The sequence below is a fragment of the Pan paniscus genome, chromosome 13, assembly GCF_029289425.2.
Source record: "Pan paniscus chromosome 13, NHGRI_mPanPan1-v2.0_pri, whole genome shotgun sequence".
Taxonomy (NCBI): domain Eukaryota; kingdom Metazoa; phylum Chordata; class Mammalia; order Primates; family Hominidae; genus Pan; species Pan paniscus.
In genome coordinates, this window is record NC_073262.2 from 37,037,162 (window position 1) to 37,055,750 (window position 18,589).

The 18,589-nt window shown below is 37.1% G+C and overlaps 1 long non-coding RNA gene across 1 annotated transcript in view; it reads left to right on the forward strand.

Annotated features, from left to right (window-relative positions):
• Positions 1-10,005, forward strand: part of LOC130541310 (uncharacterized) — a 49,430-nt gene extending 39,425 nt beyond the window's left edge. The window contains exon 3 of the long non-coding RNA XR_008955351.1: positions 8,894-10,005. This is a non-coding gene — a long non-coding RNA (uncharacterized LOC130541310). The remainder of the gene's footprint in view (positions 1-8,893) is intronic.
• Positions 10,006-18,589: the final 8,584 nt, after the last annotated feature.

Genomic DNA, 18,589 nt, shown 5'->3' on the forward strand with positions numbered 1-18,589 from the left:
CCCGCGTCATGATAGGAGAAGCTGAATCTCATACTCTGTAAGAATGTGGCTTACTCCTTCATTAAATGTGAGCTCCTCATTCTCAGAAGTGGATCACTGTAGTTTGAAGGATCAACATTGATCAAACATACCCATTTCTGCCAGTTTTACTCCCCTCTATGCTGTTACTAAACAAGAGAAGTTATTCTACAATTTGTGTAAGTTATAAAATAGTAATTAAAGATTTTGGAATATGTGAAAAATTAAACAATCCCCCTACCTACCTACAGTATTATTTTAATGTTTTTCCTTTTTCTCATTTTATATGCACATTTACACTAAATGTTTATGTGTACATATATATTTTAGCCTATATCTATTTTTATTTTATTATATTACTTTTGGTTTAGTATGTGTTTTATTTACTATGTAATATATGACATAGAAATATATATTTTATATTATCACCTTACATTTATAGCTTTCTTCTGTAACGTTGATTAATTATCATCATGAGTAAATTATATTTAGAGAATATGCTGCAGCAATAAAAAGCTTAATAACAAGGAATCTGGACTAAAGTAGATCAGGGTAAGCTTACATCCAATTAAGAAAGCTCTTCGGACACATATATATTCCACCTTACTCCTGGAAGCAAATGGAGCTACTAAAATGTAACTTACATTCTTAAGTTTTCCATGATCTGTGTACCCCTGTTGCCAAAGATATACTACAGTAAGAAAAAAGAGAATTTTATACCTGAAAGATTTTGGTCTGTGCTGGCTTGTAGGGAATATTCTCAAAGACTAGCTTCAACTCTGTCTGCCGTTGTTCCTAATAAATTATCCAAGTATCCAAAAGTCTAGAGTTCATGCTGCCTCCAGCCATTGAGGCCATTCACCTGGTGAGATGTGTTTGCCCCAACGAAACACGGGCCCCCTGGAGAATATATACCTGTCTGCAGTCATGTTCCATTATGGTTTTGCTTTCAGTTAGCCAATCATATATATAATTCATAGTAAGGGTATCAAGGTCTGTTTTTTTCCACCAGCAAGCCCATGGCAGTTTGGGAACCAGAGGCATTCAGAGTATCTGAAATCACTCCAAGCCCCAGGGTGGGCTGGACCTACCTGAGAGCCCTGTTACAGGGCGAAGGCAGGCTGTTCTGTGTCTATTTTCTCCTTAAGCCATTTCATACACACATCTTTGATGAGAGCATCTAAGTGTCATAAAATGCTGACATTGGACCCAAAGATAAATTACCTTGAATGAAATGGGCTGGGACTTCCAATTAGCAGCAGAAATTCCAGGAATTTCCATATTACTTGGCACTCATATTATCAGCTAGATATAGGGAGTTTGGACTTAAAAATTCAGGAGCATGGGGATGCATGGTAGTGAATTCCTGTAATTTTATGTTGCCTTGGCATTCATTTTGAATATAAGTTGGACTTTCTCATACAAGAAACAGGGCTTAGTCACCCTTGGCACAATTTCCAGTTCTCTATTTCATCCCAGTTCCTTAATGTGGTAATCCAGATATCTGCCTTATACAATTGCCCCCTGTTGACCATCTTCCCTAAAAGACAGCTAGATATCACCTATTGGCTTACCCCACTGACTCCTCCATCCCCCATAGACTGCACAGATATGCTGCAGTGACAACGTCTCGGTTAACAGCATGGCCACGTAGAACTTGCACCAGCTTGTTTTGCACCAGCTTGTCTAATTTAAACTTGCAAATTAGAACTCCCATGGAAACCCACCTGGATAATATCTTGGAGTCCAATAAAAGCTTTAGCACACAGGCCCCTCACTCTCTCTTTTGCTCTCCACTTTCTGGTTCTGGTTGAGCATGTATGTCTAGAATGGCTCCCCCTACCCATTGGCCCTACAAGGAGGGCTGCCCTTTTCTCTAATCTGTAAGTAATAAACTCCTTCTATTATTATATGGTTTAGTTGCATTGCCTCCTCTGCATCTCATCTGACTGACACACCGGAATCTAACTTCTTTCCAAGGGAAAGCTCTCTTACACAATGGATATCTTGGTAGAAATAAACTGGGCATAGGTCAGACAAGAGCCACAAGGGGGCCTGCTGGTATAAGCATGTTTCCTATGAGTGGGACACCTGGTCATGGGTTGAACGCTTAGGCATTAGGCAACACTTAGGCATTAGGCCATCCACTAGGATAAAGAAGTCACTGTAGACATCCATGACCAAATCACTGGAGCCCTGTCAATGCAGGGTTAGAATTCATACTCATTTTCCAGAGAGAAACCTCAAGAACAAATTAGAAAAACAAAATTGCAGTACTCACCCACAGCCTCCTGCTTTTAGAGAAGGGGGTGCCTGCAACTTTCCTACTAGCCTTTCACTCTCTGTCATTTCCCATCTCCATACGAGATAAAAACTTTAGCTCACCCCTGCCAGGGAAGGGTAGAAGTGAGGAGAAGCTAGGCAGATGGTTGGAACTGATTACTTCTCATATTTCATCCTAATTTGCATTAGTGCTCAACTTTGCATCACTGTCTCTGTGTATATAATTTTTTAGTAAAAAAATTTCCTCTTCTTTTCAATTTTGAGCCTGAAATTGTGAACAATTTGATTGCTATTTGTTAGTCATATTAAGATTCTCTTAAAATATACTCACACATTGTTATGTATCTAGCAGGCATATACTAATGTATGTTCTTGTAAAAATATGCCTATGGGTATTTAATGCTGGAGACAGTTACTGTATTTCATTTCAACTTCAGTCCACAGCATGGGACCTCTTCTGAAAGTGCACGTACAAAAATGATTATGTCTAGTATAGCTCAAAGTATTATCTTCCCTTCTCATTCCTGGAGAATATTACATTTTTTTCCTCCCTCCAGAATTTTGTAATTACTGTAGGAAAAAGAAAAATTAAACGATGCTAAATTTACCAAGTGCAGATCTTTTAAAACTTCACAGGTAAAGGTGTCACAAAAACATTTTTTTAAAAAAATGGTTTTGTCACAGCTTTAATTAAAGAATTAGCTAAAGACTTGCTGTCTGAACATGAAATTATGCTATCTCACAAAATCTTTCCCTCTGTGATTAAAATTTGTAATCCTCATGTTCTTTTTTGATTTCCTGCTATATAAAAATATATATTTAGGGCAGGGCACAGTGGATCATGCCTGTAATCCCAGCACTCTTGGAGACCTAGGCAGGAGGATTACTTGAGTCCAGGAGTTTGAGACCAGCCTGGGCAGCACACACAGACCCCGTCTCTGTCTGTGTGCATGTGTGTGTGTGCGTGTGTGTATGTGTGTGTGGTGTATATACATGTGTGTCATATATATATATATATATATATATATATATATATATATATATCTCACATAAAAACTAATGTGAATTTCCTTTTCCTACCTGTACTGGAACAAGTTTAAAAGTCCAACACACATAGGGGAAACATTAAGAAATGTAAGTCATTGTCATCATCATGGTCATCGTCACCAAACCCTCATTTGGCTGGTGGGAAACAGATTCAAATTCAGTTCTGTTTGACATCTGAATTCAAGATATTCACAGGTTGAGAGCTTAATCCTTATCCTTTACTGCCTCATGTATTCTGTGTAACCTAGAGAGATGATAGACTTGTATTTATTTGTGCCTTTACTTTGGTTCTACATGGACACCTATTCATCTTCTACATAAAACTGTATTTATCCCGAGCCAGTCTGGCTAGGCTTGTGTTCCTGAATATTGAGAGTTGTCTGAGTAAGTGCTCTCTCTAGATAATTTTATCCTATGTCATAGGTTTAAATCTTACCCAAATGCTGGTTATTTCTAAACTAACACGTCCAGCTTTGACCTCCCCTCTGTGTGCAGATTCAGACACCTGACTGCCAAATTAACACCTCTCCTGGGATACCTGAGAAGCATTCTGAATTTAACCACTCCAAACAGAAACTTTGATTCCTCCCTGCCCCAAATATGATGCTTCCCCTCACTTCCAGTCTTAGTGGAAATATCATCTCTAACTATCCAGTGGCTCAGGCCCTCAATTTAAAAATCAGCCTGGATTCCCTATTTCTTACACACTCCACGTCCATTCTATTGGCAAAGCCTGTCAACTTTATCTTCACAACACATCCTAAATCGAATTCTCACCTTTTTTGTAGCTACTACCCCAGGCCATGCTTCCATTATCTCTCTTCTAAATTACTGCAGTCACTTCTGACTGTTCCCTTTACTTCCATTACTATTTTTTTTCACCACCTCAATCCCTGGCTATTTTCCAAACAAGAGCCAAAATGATTCTTTCAAAAACATAGATCAGATCACATCATTTCCTACTCAAATTCTATAACAGATTTTCATCACATGAAACAAATCCATAAGTCTTCATCATTATCTCCCAGGCCACAGGGAATCTAGGTCCTGCTCATCTTTTGTATCTGTTACTGACTACTTTTCCCTCTGCCACTCTATATCACTTTTGCACTATTTTTCTTGCCGTTTATTAAACCTCCCAACTCTTGCTGCCTTAAGGCTTCTGATTGGCTATTCCCTCTTGCCCCAGATATTGGTGTGGTTCTTTCATCATTTATTTCACTTCTGAGCCTTCTCTCCAACAATACTCTCTCTATACACACATTGTGTCATTCTATATTCAACCACACTTTATTTTTTCCACATAACCCTTATCACAACCTAACACTATATTATGCATTTGCTTCTTAACTTGCTTACTGTTTTCTTCATTAGAATGGTCACTCCACAGGGGCAGAGATTTTGCCAATTTTGCTCATCCTTGTATTAAAAGAATTTTTTAAAGTGCCTGGCACACAGTAGGTTCTAAAAATAAGTGTTGAATTTTAACATTATGCTTTTAATATTTTTTCTAAAATAGGCTTTTATGCTCTGTATTCTTAGATTATGCTGAACACAATTGTCTTTAAGATTTGCAGCATTTGTTAGAAATGCTAGTTGTGGTGCTCTGTTAGAAAGTACAGATCCAAGGCTGGGCGCGGTGGCCCATGCTTGCAATCCCAGAACTTTGGAAGACTGAGGTGGGCGCGATCATAAGGTCAGGAACTTGAGACCAGCCTGGCCAGCATGGTGAAACCCCACCTCTACTAAAAATACAAAAAATCAGCTGGGCACGGTGGCACGTGCCTGTAATCCCAGCTACTCAGGAGGCTGAGGCAGGAGAATCGCTTGACCCCGGGAGGTGCAGGTTGTAGTGAGCCGAGATCGTGCCACTGCACTCCAGCCTGGGTGACAGAGCGAGACTCCGAAAAAAAAAGAAGAAAGAAAGAATGAACAGATATAAGAAAAGTATGATAAAAGTGTGGGAGGCTGATAAAAGTGTGAATATGGCTTTAGTTCTCATTTTGAACATCAATGTAACAGCCACTGTAGATTAATGGCTTCCCTACTTTCTTTTTTTAAAAGCATTACTGATTACATTTCTCATATTTTTCTTTCACATCTCTTGCATCTTATTCCATGAAATAAGTACATTTCTTTTCCTGCCCTTTCTTCCTGTTGAATGTTTAGTCACACTTCAAAATGCAGGTAAAATGTTAGCTTCATCAGCACTCACAGTTATAACTTTTTCCTCCTCTTCCAATATATAGCTAATTATATACAATCTTACTATAGAATTTATTATGTTATTGCAATCTGATTGTTAAATAAACTAGATTTAGTGAGATGAAAGCAGAAAACATAGCTACTCACTTTATCCACTAACTTTCAAATTCCCACACCCAGAGGTTAGTTTCAGATCATAGAATTTGTCATTGTGTTCAGGTACTGAGTATTTCACCTTTAAGTAATACAAAAGCAGCATTATCTGACACTGTTTTAAAACTATATTTGGAAATACCAAGAATTTAATAGCCAAGATAACTTTGAAAAAGAACAAAGTTTGAGGATTTACATGATTAAATATCAAAACTTACTATAAAGCTAAAGTACATCAAACAGTAAGGTGTTAGAACAAGCATGGACACATAGAATAATAAAACAGAAAACAGATCAGAAACAGACCTTTCTATATATAGTCACCTGATTTTTGACAAAAGAACTACTACAATTTAGTGTGTAGAATGGCCTTTTCAATAAAAGGTGCTGGATCAACTGGATATCTATGAGGAAAAATTTATTTTGACCTCTCCTCGTACCCTATACAAAAGTGAGTCTGTGATTTGCAAAAATCACATCAACTAGATCTGAGACCTTGGTGAGAAATGTAAAATAATGTAGCCTCTTAAAAGAGAACTTAGGACATTATTTTTATAACATTGGGATAGGCAACGATTTTCCAAACTGTACACAACTATAACCATAATTGATAAATTAAACTTTCCTAAAATTAACAATTTCTACTCATCAAAAGACACCCATTTAGAGAGTGAAAATCTCAAGCACACACTGGGGAAAATTACTATATATATAACTAAGGATTTGTGTCCTGAATATATAAAAAGATGCTCCTCAATAAAAATGGTCAAAATGGTCAAAAGACTAGAACAGGAACTTCACACACACACTTACACACACACACACGGTCAATACGACATCATTACTTATTGGGGAAATGCAATGAGACACCACTACACAATGACTCAAACTTAGAAGACTATTCAATGTAAAATTTAATAAGTGAGGAAGTGGAGCACCTGGAACTCTCATACACTGCTGACTACAGTATAAAGTTTTACATACACCTAGGAAAATTGTTTAGCAGGGTCTACTTGTTTCAGTGTTCACTGGGTGGTCAGGTTGTGCTGCAGGATAGACTATCACAAGAATGTGGTCAAATGTGGTCAAGGTTAACAGGGGAAGAAGCGCCGCCCAGGGGAGAGACCAGTGCATGATTTGAGGTCACTGAGAGCAGACAAGATGCCTAGCAGGCTCAAGTGGTACAGTGTTTACTTACACCAAAATGAGAGAGAGAGTGTTTACAAGATCCAGTCCCTTGAAACGTGCCAGTCCCCCATAGGCAGCAGATCCACTCCAAAGCCAAGGTGGGCAGTATGGCTGCAGGCATCCCACTTTATGCTGCAGTAAAAGAATCCCCTCCCCAAAACCCACCTTTCCCATTCCCTCCCCCAGCTGTGGGATCTGAAATAAGAAAAGATGGGGAGAACCATTCATACATTCACTTAATCAGAACAAAGGAGTGCACACACTGACTCAGAAGCAGGGAAAGATAGTCCCACACAAGGTGACAAGCCCAGGTCAAGCTGCGAGGACTCTATCTCTTGATAAGGAAGTGTTCCAGGCCCAAGCCCATTCTTACGTAGCTGAGTGGGGGTGAGTATGAGACTGCCTTTCCCTACATTACGAATGTTCAATGTGGTCTTCTGTGACCCAGCAAGTCCACTCTTATGCACTTTACCTGTGAGAAGCACATGTACAAATATATTCATAGTAGTTTATTCCCTAATAGTCAAAGCCTAAAAACAATCCATCCATCACTAGTGGAATGGATAAGCCAGTGGTGATACATTCCCACCACGGGGATGTATACAGCAGTAAAAATACACTGCCGACCACACGACCCTCAGCATGATACCCACAGACATAATGTAGGGGGAAAGAAGCCAGCCACAAAAGATTTGATAATGCATAATTCCGTTTATGGGGAGCTCAAGAAGAGTTAGCCATCTAAAGTGATAGAAGTCAGGTTATTGTTTGTTTCCTGAGAAGTTCTGGCTAGGGTTTACATGGAGATAAGAAAAAAGTCATCCAGCTGTACATTTAGAATTCTTGACTTATGCATTGTATGTTTGCAAAAAACAGGAAAAAAGTGCAACCTAGTCTAAAATAACTTCATTTCCAGCTCCCCGTCCCACTCCCAGGCTTGATTCGAGGTTCTCCAGGCTTGCAGAGGAGTAGGGAGTAGCACGTGCACTTTTCTTCTTTCTTCCTTTATTCCAGTCTTACCTGCTTTCTAGCTGACCTTAAGGTCAGGCACAGGAGTGAGAGATTTGAAGAAAAGGCCAGATCTTTCTGGACTGGGGCTTCTGTGAAAAATTCCCAAATTCTGCCCCTTTAATCACCCCTTGGATGGTGATTGTGTAAGGGACAGCCTCCCAGGGCACCGAGTCCCCCAGGGCGGACGCTTCCCGAGGTGCCCCTGGCACAGGCGGCTCTCAGTCACCTTACCCGGAGCCAGTTCTCTGGGGCTGAGTCTCTTAAGATATCTACAGTTCTGCTACCTCCCATGAGATAAACTCTTCCTACACGAAAATCCCGCTACCTCTGCCTCTCTATAGAATTACGGACTCTTCTGATCATGTCGTTCTGCCTGCGCTCCATCACACAAAACACTCCAGCTTCTTTCACAGAGAGGACTCCAGTCAACAAGAGTCACGCCCTGTTCCTGTCTCCTCAACTCCAGGGCTTCTGGTGTTTTTTGTTTGTTTGTTTTGTTTTTGTTGTTGTTGGTTTTTTATTTGTTTGTTTGTTTTTTCTTGAGGCGAAGTCTTGCTCTGTAGCCCATGCTGGAGTGCGGTGGCGCTATCTCGGCTCACTGCAACCTCTGCCTCCCGGGTTCAAGCAATTCTCCTGCCTCAGCCTCCCGAGTAGCTGGGACTACAGGCGCCCGCCACCACACCCAGCTTATTTTTTGTATTTTTAGTAGAGCTGGGGTTTCACCTTGTTAGCCAGGATGGTCTCGATCTCCTGACCTTGTGATCCGCCCACCTCAGCCTCCCAAAGTGCTGGGATTACAGGCAAGAGCCACCGCGCCCGGCCCGGCTTCTGCTCATTAAGCCATTCTTTCGATGCCGCTTTCACTCTTCTTGAGGTGGTGGGGGAGGAGGGGTCCAAGGAAGGGGGAGGAGCACAATTTGCCCACAATTCTCTTCAAGGAAAACCCCACCAATTTCATTTTTTCAATATCCTGGCCTCCTCTTTGCAGATGCTCTTGTTTGGAGGTGCCTATGGGCTAAGGTTTGCAGAATCAGCTCCGAGACCACCCCGACTGGGAAGTCAGATGAGATGGTCTGTCCTCTCCAGCTAATGCCCATTGTCCTTACTGTGGAGTATCAAAAGAATAACGGACATCACTGAGAAAATGCACTTAACATCCTGTTATAAAACATATTTTTATTTATTTTTTTCACATGACTACTTTTCTCTTCACCCCCTACTTTATTCACACGTTGAGAACAGACTGAAATGCATGTATTTGTATCCTAAGTGCTCAGATCTGATAAGGACTGATTGCTGGAAAACAATGCATGAGAGTTTATATTCATTTAGCAACAACACACCAGTCTTCTAAACTTATTCTGATTTAGACATGTATAAAAGTACAATAGCAGTGCATCTGTATCTGTCAGAATAAGCTAGCTTATGCTACAATTGTATATAAAACCATAGCCTCAGTGACTTAAAACACAAAAGGCTCATTTCTCACGCATGCTACATGTGCATTGCAGTGGAGTTTGTGCATCATAATGACTCAGGGATCCAAGCTGACTGAGGCTCCATCCCCACTTGTTTCCATGATCACAGACACAGGAGGAAAGGGAGGGAAATGTGAAGGACATGCTGGTTTTACAAGATTTTGCTCAGGAGACAGATGTCAATTTCCCTCACAGTTCATTGATCAAAGCAAGTTGAAAGGAGAAGATAGATAGGAATGGGGTAGAGAATTCTAATCCTCTCCTAAAGAGATAATGAATATTGCTCCCAAACATTTTCCCCAAAGCTAGGAGAAGAGGCTTCAAATTCAACAAATCAGGCTGAAAAGCCTATACTCTTAATCCTATCAATCTATCTGAAACATACTGTGTAATTACTATATGTAACTATATATGCTATCTCGGAACACATACAAACATACACATACTCACACAAATACATAAATAGATGTATATTCCTTTTTAGTGTATTACAAAACGTAAAACCATTTCTAGATTTCTGTCCACATCTAGACCTCCTTTTGCCCCAATATTACAAACTTGGTGCTCATACTTTCAATGTGCATATTTTCATAATTTCATAATAAAGGTATTAATAAAAATATATTGTGCTTCATATTTAAATTAAATGATATTTTTGTCACTTGCTTTTGTCACTTTTACTCCACATTACATTTGAATTAACTACAGATTTTGTTAATTCCTCTTAAGTTTAATTGACGTTATAGCCACACTGCAAAGACACTGGATCATATACTTGATTTCTCAAGAGTCCATGAGTCAAATACTTTTTTATTCTGCTTTAAAATTTATTTTACTTAAAAAGTTAGGAAGTCTTGACAAATGCCAAAGCAAATGTGTTCTGTGGCTTCTTTCAGTTTTGTCTATGTTGGAATCAGGAAGAGAGACTTTCAGTCAAAGCAGGAGGGCACCAAGTTAGACTACAAAGTTGATGCACAGTTACTTATTCTAATCCTGAAAAAAAGTTCAAAAGCTCTGCATATCACAAAAACCCAACAACTGGAAGGTACCACGTATTACAATGTGTCCCAATACATGGCTTCAAAGACTAGAAACCAGTGTACTTGTAAGTGATCAGATATCTTCTGGATGTTCTAGATGATATAACTAGCTACTATGGTTTGGAAGTTTGTCCTTTGCCTCATGTTTCACTTGGATCCCCAATGTTGGAGGTGAGGCCTATTGAGTGTCTAGGTCATAGGAGCAGATCTCTCATGAATGGATTAATGCCCTCCCTCAGGGTGAATGAGTTCCCCCTCTTAATTTCTACAAGAGCTGATTGTTAAAATAGCCAGGCACCTCCCCCTCTCTCTTGCCGCCTCTCTCTTCAGGTGATCTCTGTACTGGCTGATGCCTTTCACCATGAGTGGAAGCAGCCTAAGGCCCTCATCAGATGCAGATGCCCAATCTTGAACTTTCCCACCGTAAGAAGAGTGAACCAAATAAGTCTTTTTTCCTCAGAAATTACCTAGCTTCAGGTATTCCTTTATATCAATATTAAATGGACTAAGACAATAGCTGATGCCAATTCTGTAAACAAGAATGTGAAGGGTTCAAAAATACAGTATCTTTTTCATCACTTCAACACAACTTTGAGTCTGAAGTAGTCACTATACTCACACAAAGCACTAGCACAAAGCATTTCTGTTTAAAATATATTATCAAAATACACTTTCAAAGGTGCAAAAATAAACTCCTATAATCATACAATAACATTTTGGGAGCCTACTGTAACTATTTTAAGATTCATGTTTTCTTTTTAAAATCAGAAGTAAAAGTTTTCTTCTTTAAGCAGAAACATTTGGTTTTTGGAAATATATTGAGATTTGACCCCTTTAAGGTTCCTATTTTTATAACCTGATTTTAATTTGTTGATGTCATACATGTTAAACAATATATTTTATGCTGAAGTCAAAATTCATCAGATTTCTCTGAATCCAAAGGTTTTAAGAGAATTTCCAAAGGTTTTAATTTCCAAAAGCTTCCAAAGCTTTTAAGAGAATTTGTAATTAGACAGGGGCTATAAAATGTTGTAATTTACTCTTATAGATAGATCAGTGATTATTACATTTCACAGTATGTATTAAGAAAACAATTAGCTTAATTAACACAAACATATACATTTCTTGGAAATACTGATTTTTTTCAGCTAACAATTTGGTAAGGGATCTTCTTTCTTGTTAAGAAGAAAATGTGTGGAGGGAAATTCTACTTTCAGTAATTTCTACCTCTTTCATCTAGTCTTGTATTTAAACACTGAAGAAAGTTTAGAAAGGATAGATGCATAGGCCCTGATTGCATGTACTCCTTTTGTAATTGGTTATAAATTTGATTTTCATGTGATTAGCTGAGAAAATACTCTATTTATGGACAAGATTTTAACAGCTATGAATAGTACTTCTTCGAATCTAAGACACTGTCAAATTACCACTCTTCCTTCTTTTATCCTCCTCCTTCCAATTTTTTTTCTTAGAGAAATAACAGCACATTTATGAAAAGCTTTTGTTTTCTTCCAATATGCATAATATTGACTGGGTCAAGTTATATGTTCTTTGTTATTTTTACACTTATATTTTAAATGTTTATTTTTATACTATTTTATATCAAGAATGAATTCAATATTTAATCAAACACTATTTTGGCCTCTATTCATAAGGTCAACTTTTTTTTCATCTGATTTACTGATATGAAGAAAAATGTGACTTAATATTGAATTATTCTTTAAGTTCTAGAGTAACCTCTTCCTGATCCTATTTTATACTCCTTTTTAAATTTACTAAATTGAATTTTTTAATAGTTGTAATTTTTGGTTTTGTTTCTGAATAATAATTTATTTTTAATTTTCTTTTTGTTAACATGAGCTTCTCAAAAGGAATTTTAAGCTGTTTTTAATATATTTATTTATTTACTTATTTTTATATCCTGGAAGAGCTTAAATAGCCTAGAATCTGTTGCTTCAATATTTAAATATACTGTTGGTAGAGCATTCTGGGTCTTGTGCAGCTCAGAGAAATACATTTTTATGTCTTTCTTCAAATAATAGAGACATTTAAAGTTACATTGTTCTGAATAAAATTTGGCTATTTACAAGTTTTGGGAAAAATAATTCTGTGACTGTTTTCATTTTTAGAGTAATATGCCATTGCAGCTCTTATTTCTTACTCGATGTGTTGAAATTTTAAAAAATATTTTAAAAAATATTTTGGAGCTAAAATATTTTAAAAAATATTTTGGAGCTAAAATATTTTTGAGTTTTTTTTTCTATTTGTTGTTATCTCTCAATTTATTCCAATGTGTCCTGGGAACATTGGCACTAAAATTTCATGACAGATTTTTCTGTATGGTTTAATATGTCAATTTGTACAAAAGCTCCATTAGAGAAGAATATTTGTACATCTTTTATAAGATTTCACGTAAGATGTATGTTACTGATTACATTATTTAAATATACTATATCCATGTTTTCCTTTGGTTTAAATTGTTTGCAAATGACTTAAAATGTATCTTAAAATCATTTCCTAAAAATTTCATTTTGTTTTACATATTGCAATGCTATATTATTATATAGGTAAGTGTTTACAAACAATACAATTGTCCACAGAAAACTTCATATCAACTTAATTGTTTGGCATTAAGTTCTCTTCATTATACATGAATATCATTGTTCCTTCGCTCTATTAATGCATGTAGGTGCACATCCCTCCTCCTCCACACCAGCCCATAAAATCAGAGGATCAATTAATTGTTTTAAATAATACGTAAAATGAAACACTTGCATGGATGTACATAGGCTATTTTTCTCACTACAGGCAGAGCTATACTATAATAATGAGAAGTTTGATTGTGAATAAAAATTCAAGTAAAAGGAGTTAATTGGATGAAAAGATACTTAACAGTATTCTGTTAAGAGAGGCAACATAACAAGTTTCATATCGAATGACTGAAAAAGAAAGAATATTTAATGTTCTAGGATTTATAGGCTGAAGTTCTCTTTTTTTAATAATTTGTATTTAATTTTTTTTCTTTTATCGTGTTAACGGTTTGAGTCATGTCACTAACATGCTATAAGTTTCTGACCCCATACAAAATAGACACTTGAGATACGCTGCAAAGCCTTATTTTTTATGAGAACTGATGGCCTGAACTGCAAAATTTGGTTCCATTTCCATTAGCCATGGCTGCTTTAACACTTGCTCCAACCTGTGTCATTTGTGTTCTTTTTCTTGGAATACAGACTTTTCTTTAGATTTATTAGGTTCATGCAAAAGTAATTGTGGTTTTGCCACTGAAAGTAATGGCAAAACCACAATTACTTTTGCACCAACGTAATAATAAATATTATTTTATAATTATTCTAAAACAGATTATAGCTACACATAATACAAGTTTCTAATTTTGAATGACACAAACTTCTCATGTTTATGGCTATAACATGGTTTCTATCAGATTGTTCTGAGTCTTTATTCAAACACTTGCATCCCAGAAAATAAAGATGGAAATCAATTAGATTTAGATTTAGATCAATTACATTGTTAAGATGCCAGATGACAAGTCCCTTTTTTTGCGATCCGTAAAAGATAAGACTTGGTTAGGGGAAGTGTTGTTCACTGTGCTGAAGTTGTATTATTCATGTTGGTTGTTACAAACCAAATTAGCTGGAGCCCTGCTTTATTTCTGTAAGACTTACGATGGCAGTGGCTGACCCTCTGCCGCCCACCAAATATACACACACAGCATCCTTTACTTCACAGTAAGTGCAAGCTAAAAATGAGTACCCTGGATGACATTGTGTGTACTAGCACATTAATACTACTCTAAGAAGAACTGGAAAAATTAATGTTTACTTCTCATCTACTGCCCTTGTGCCCAACACCTTCCTTTGGAACTTGACAATGGTGCTAGATTCTGCCAGATATTTATCAGACTTTGACTTTGTCCTTGATGTCTTAGCTGTTGGTCAGCCTACCTCTCATTCTGATCTCACTTATACTATATCTTGCAAAGATTCCATAAAATTTCTGGCATATAACCAGCACTCCTCCCCAATTTCCAATGTGGTATAAATATTTTGCTATGGATTTCAGGGAGTTGGAAAGGTGGTGAGGAAAGAGGTTAAATGTGCAAGTTCAGCTTGCCCTGTTATGTTGACATATGTCATTTAGTTAATTTAGACTGTTTAACAATATTAACCTTTCAGTGAATTGGCAATGTAATCATTGGAAGTGTATGGGCCTGAGACAAAGGCAAACAGACCTACTAATAACTTTCAACATGATCTTACACGAGACAATCAATCTGGGTTTCAGGTTTCTCACATGAAATATTAGATAAAAGGGTTGATTTCTAAAGTTCTTATCACTTCTCTAATTTCATGACTGTGGTTTTTAACAGTGCATTTAACTGAAGCAGTTCACTAAGAATACATTGCACTGCTGTTTGAGGAGTTAACCCTCACATACAAAACTGTCCTAAGTAAAAAGGGAATGTCATTCTCTCTGGATTCTGAGAGAACTGCAGTAATAACAAACAACCTATGTGTACCCAATTTACTTATCTATCACATGGTAATTGTCCATGTACCGTACTTGATGCTGTAGATATTTTAAGGACCATTTCTCTTTGATGTTCTTGATGAAAAATGTCATGCTGCATTACTCAGCATTTAGAACAAATGACTGTTACTCTGTGCTTGTTGCCAGGCAGCTCCCACTTTTACTTCCAGAACACACGATGGCAAGGGGCATCTTTTGAGAGCTTTTGAAAGATATTTAAGATCAAGATAGGTCACATTCATAAAGTCCTTTGTCCCTGTTAAGTCTTTAAAAAAAATTAGTCAAATTCCATCTGATAAGAAGGCAAATGCTTTTTGGGAAGCTCTATTTGCACTAGGGAAATAGCAAACAACACTACTGCCTATAAAAGGGAGGTAGTTATATTAGTCTGTTCTCACACTGCTTATAAGACATACCTGAGACTGGGTAATTTATAAAGGAAAGAGGTTTAATTTACTCACAGTTCCACATGGTTAGGGAAGCCTCACAATCATGGTGGAAGGTAAATGAGGAGCAAAGTCACATCTTACATGGTGGCAGGCAAGAGAGCTTGCGTGGGGGAGCTCCCCCTTATAAAACTATCAGATCTTTTGAGACTTGTTCACTATCACAAAGACAGCATGAGAAAATGCGCCCCCATGATTCAATTACCTCCTACCAGGTCCCTCCCATGACACGTGAGGATTATTCCAATTCAAGGTGAGATTCGGGTAGTGACAGAGTCAAACCATATTAGTAGTACTAACACTTTCCCAGCACTTACTAGTTCTTTCATTGCTTCATGCCGTTATAAATCATGCAAAATTGTCAGAGGCGTAAAACATTTCTTGGATTTGTTTCCAAGATGATGGGATCAATTATATTAATTAAATTGACCAGCTAATTTATTCAAATGTCTTAGTAATCTGGTATCCAAGAAGTTTGTTGTTTTTATTGTGATTTGAAATACATTTGACTACTAAATGAGATTATAGTTTTCACCTTGAACATCCACTCAGCCAGTGCAGTGAATTCTAGAATATCCAGTGTAGGGGGTCATCTTGTGGCAGGCCAGGTTTCACTAATACAGGCTTCTGTAACAACTGTTTCAGCACTGACTGAGTGGTTAAGTTAAATATTAAAAGCTGATAGAGCCAATGCCCTTATACAAAGCCTGGAATATAAGAAAAGCCCACCAAGAGTTTTGCCTAGGCCTTTCCTGGGCCTCGAAGTATTACAAGATATTGAAGGAATTCTTAACAGGACCCGTTTAGGATTAAACAAGTTTTACTGTGGGTCTGAAGAAACTCCCCAGAACTCCACAGAGAAGTTTATTGTGGGTCTGAAGGAATTCCCCAAACCTCCATGATATAGCAGGAGGTAAGGGTAGTCACCCCAGCAACTGGACCCACTTAGATTAAGTAAATTGACTAAGGCTCCAGAGGAAGGTGTTCAAAACTCAGACTTTAGTTATAGATTAGAAGTTAATCACTTGTGTCTTTAGATGAATGCACACTTACACGTAGAAATATGGCTTAGAAGGTATATAAGCTCTGGAAAACTTTGTAATTTTCAGTTGGTCTGGTGATAATTTCCAGGCTTTATCCCTGTACCCGGTTACAGAAGTAAACTCCCTTCTCTCCCAGTTCATCTGCATCTTGTTATTGGGCCATGAGATTAAGCAGCCCAACCCTTGGTTTGGTCCAGGAATGATCTGGCCTCAGTTGAACATATCTTGCTACAAAGAAAGGTCTATTACCAACATAGGTGTTTCTCATTTTGAATAACTCTTTTAAAGGTTAGGTTTACTAATGTCCTGTTGTTTCTACCAATTTGTCCTAATTTTTCACCCATATCCTCATTCACAGCCTCATTGTTCACCCCATACCTGCAGAGAGAAACGAAAAATTTTCTTTTTTTATGCATGTAGTCATCCAACAAGTTGATTATTGTATATATAAACTATATGTGTGTATGTGTTTAATGCACACTACGTATTAGGCACCATGCTAGTCACTAGAACAAAATAGTGATTAGTATAAATATGGTGGCAGCCCTCAGAGAGTTTACTAGGCAAGAATACCATGGACAAATGAGCTGTCCCTTCCAATAGATAGTCAGTGTTTCCAATCTTTGAATTCAAGGTTTGGAGATTAACTTTGCATCTAATAACCTTATGTGTGTTCAACTTTCCCCATGCCTCAAATTAATCATTTAATTTTATATTTGTACAGTATTTAAAATATAATATTTCATTGCAACTATGCGGTGCTTAATAGAATAACAATTATAAGCCCTGTTTATAATAAGCATGCCATATTAATAGTACACCAATGTATACTACTTCCTTGATCTCATTTTTAAGTATGAAGAGGCTGAGATTTATCCAAGTGACTTATTCAAAGTCATAGAATTAGTAAGTGGAAGACTTAGAACTAAGACCCAGTTCTCCAATCCTTATCCCTCTGCTGAGTATTAGCCATGGGAAAGGAACCTTTGGTTTGGCATGGAGAAAAGGTATTCTCTACTTTTCAATCAATCCTATAAAGTGATACCAAACAGCACAAATGGCAAGCAGCTCCAACAATGGAGTAGACATTTAGAAAGGACTTTCTCTATTTGCATATTTAAAATATGAATTATCATAGAAAACTAATTTTGGTTGATGCTCAAATAATAGTGATATAGTGATTAGAAACACGGCACTGCAATTTTTGATCTGAATAGTTTCAAATATGTTTGTAATAAACAAAAACACTTTTATAAGTAGCCCTGGGAGGAAGTATTGAGGATTTCTACCTTTACTATTCCAGACGACTCCAGGCTTCACCCAGTCAGTTGAGCCTACTGTAAATAAACTACAAAGACAGCTGTAAAGTAAATACCAAGAAATATCAGAGCATGTTAAGCTTCATAAATCTCAGAATGTTATCTTGACTCATATTGAGAGAGAGTTACATCTAGTAAATATAAACCATCCTGAAACTTTGTTAATCAATGACAGAAGGGGCAGAAGTAAATCTCTGAGTCCTGGGGCATTCTTCTGTACAGAGCTGTACATCAAACTTTTGCTGCTAATGAATATAATTCATCAAGAAGATTTTTAAAAATTTTATATAGTTACATAGACTGCTCTCCTGTTACATGTTACATCTGCTTAGAACCTCAGAAATTAAGGTATTTAAGCTTTTCTTTCTTAAATAGGACTTAATAACAACAGGCAGAATTCATATTTAATTGTGAAGGCTTAATTGTTGTCATTTCTAGTTAACTTCAAATTAAACTTATAAACTACACACCCATGCATGTATGCACGCACACACACACACACAGACACACTTTTAAAAAAACTTGCCAATTCCAGTAGTGAGAAACAAATCACAGAACTCTTTTAACATGTCCATGGCTGTATTGATTCTTTAAACTTTATGTTTTCATGTACATTTCAATTTGCAGATGGCTATAAAATTGACATAAGTATGATAACATAAAGCAATTTTAGAAAACTTGAGAGCAGCAATATCATTCAGTGGATAAAACAAATATTAAAAAAATTTATCTAATTACATTTACTTCTTCTGTATTTCTGACTATAAAACTAGGTAGAGGAGGAAGGTGGAACTTGTTATGGTGGGA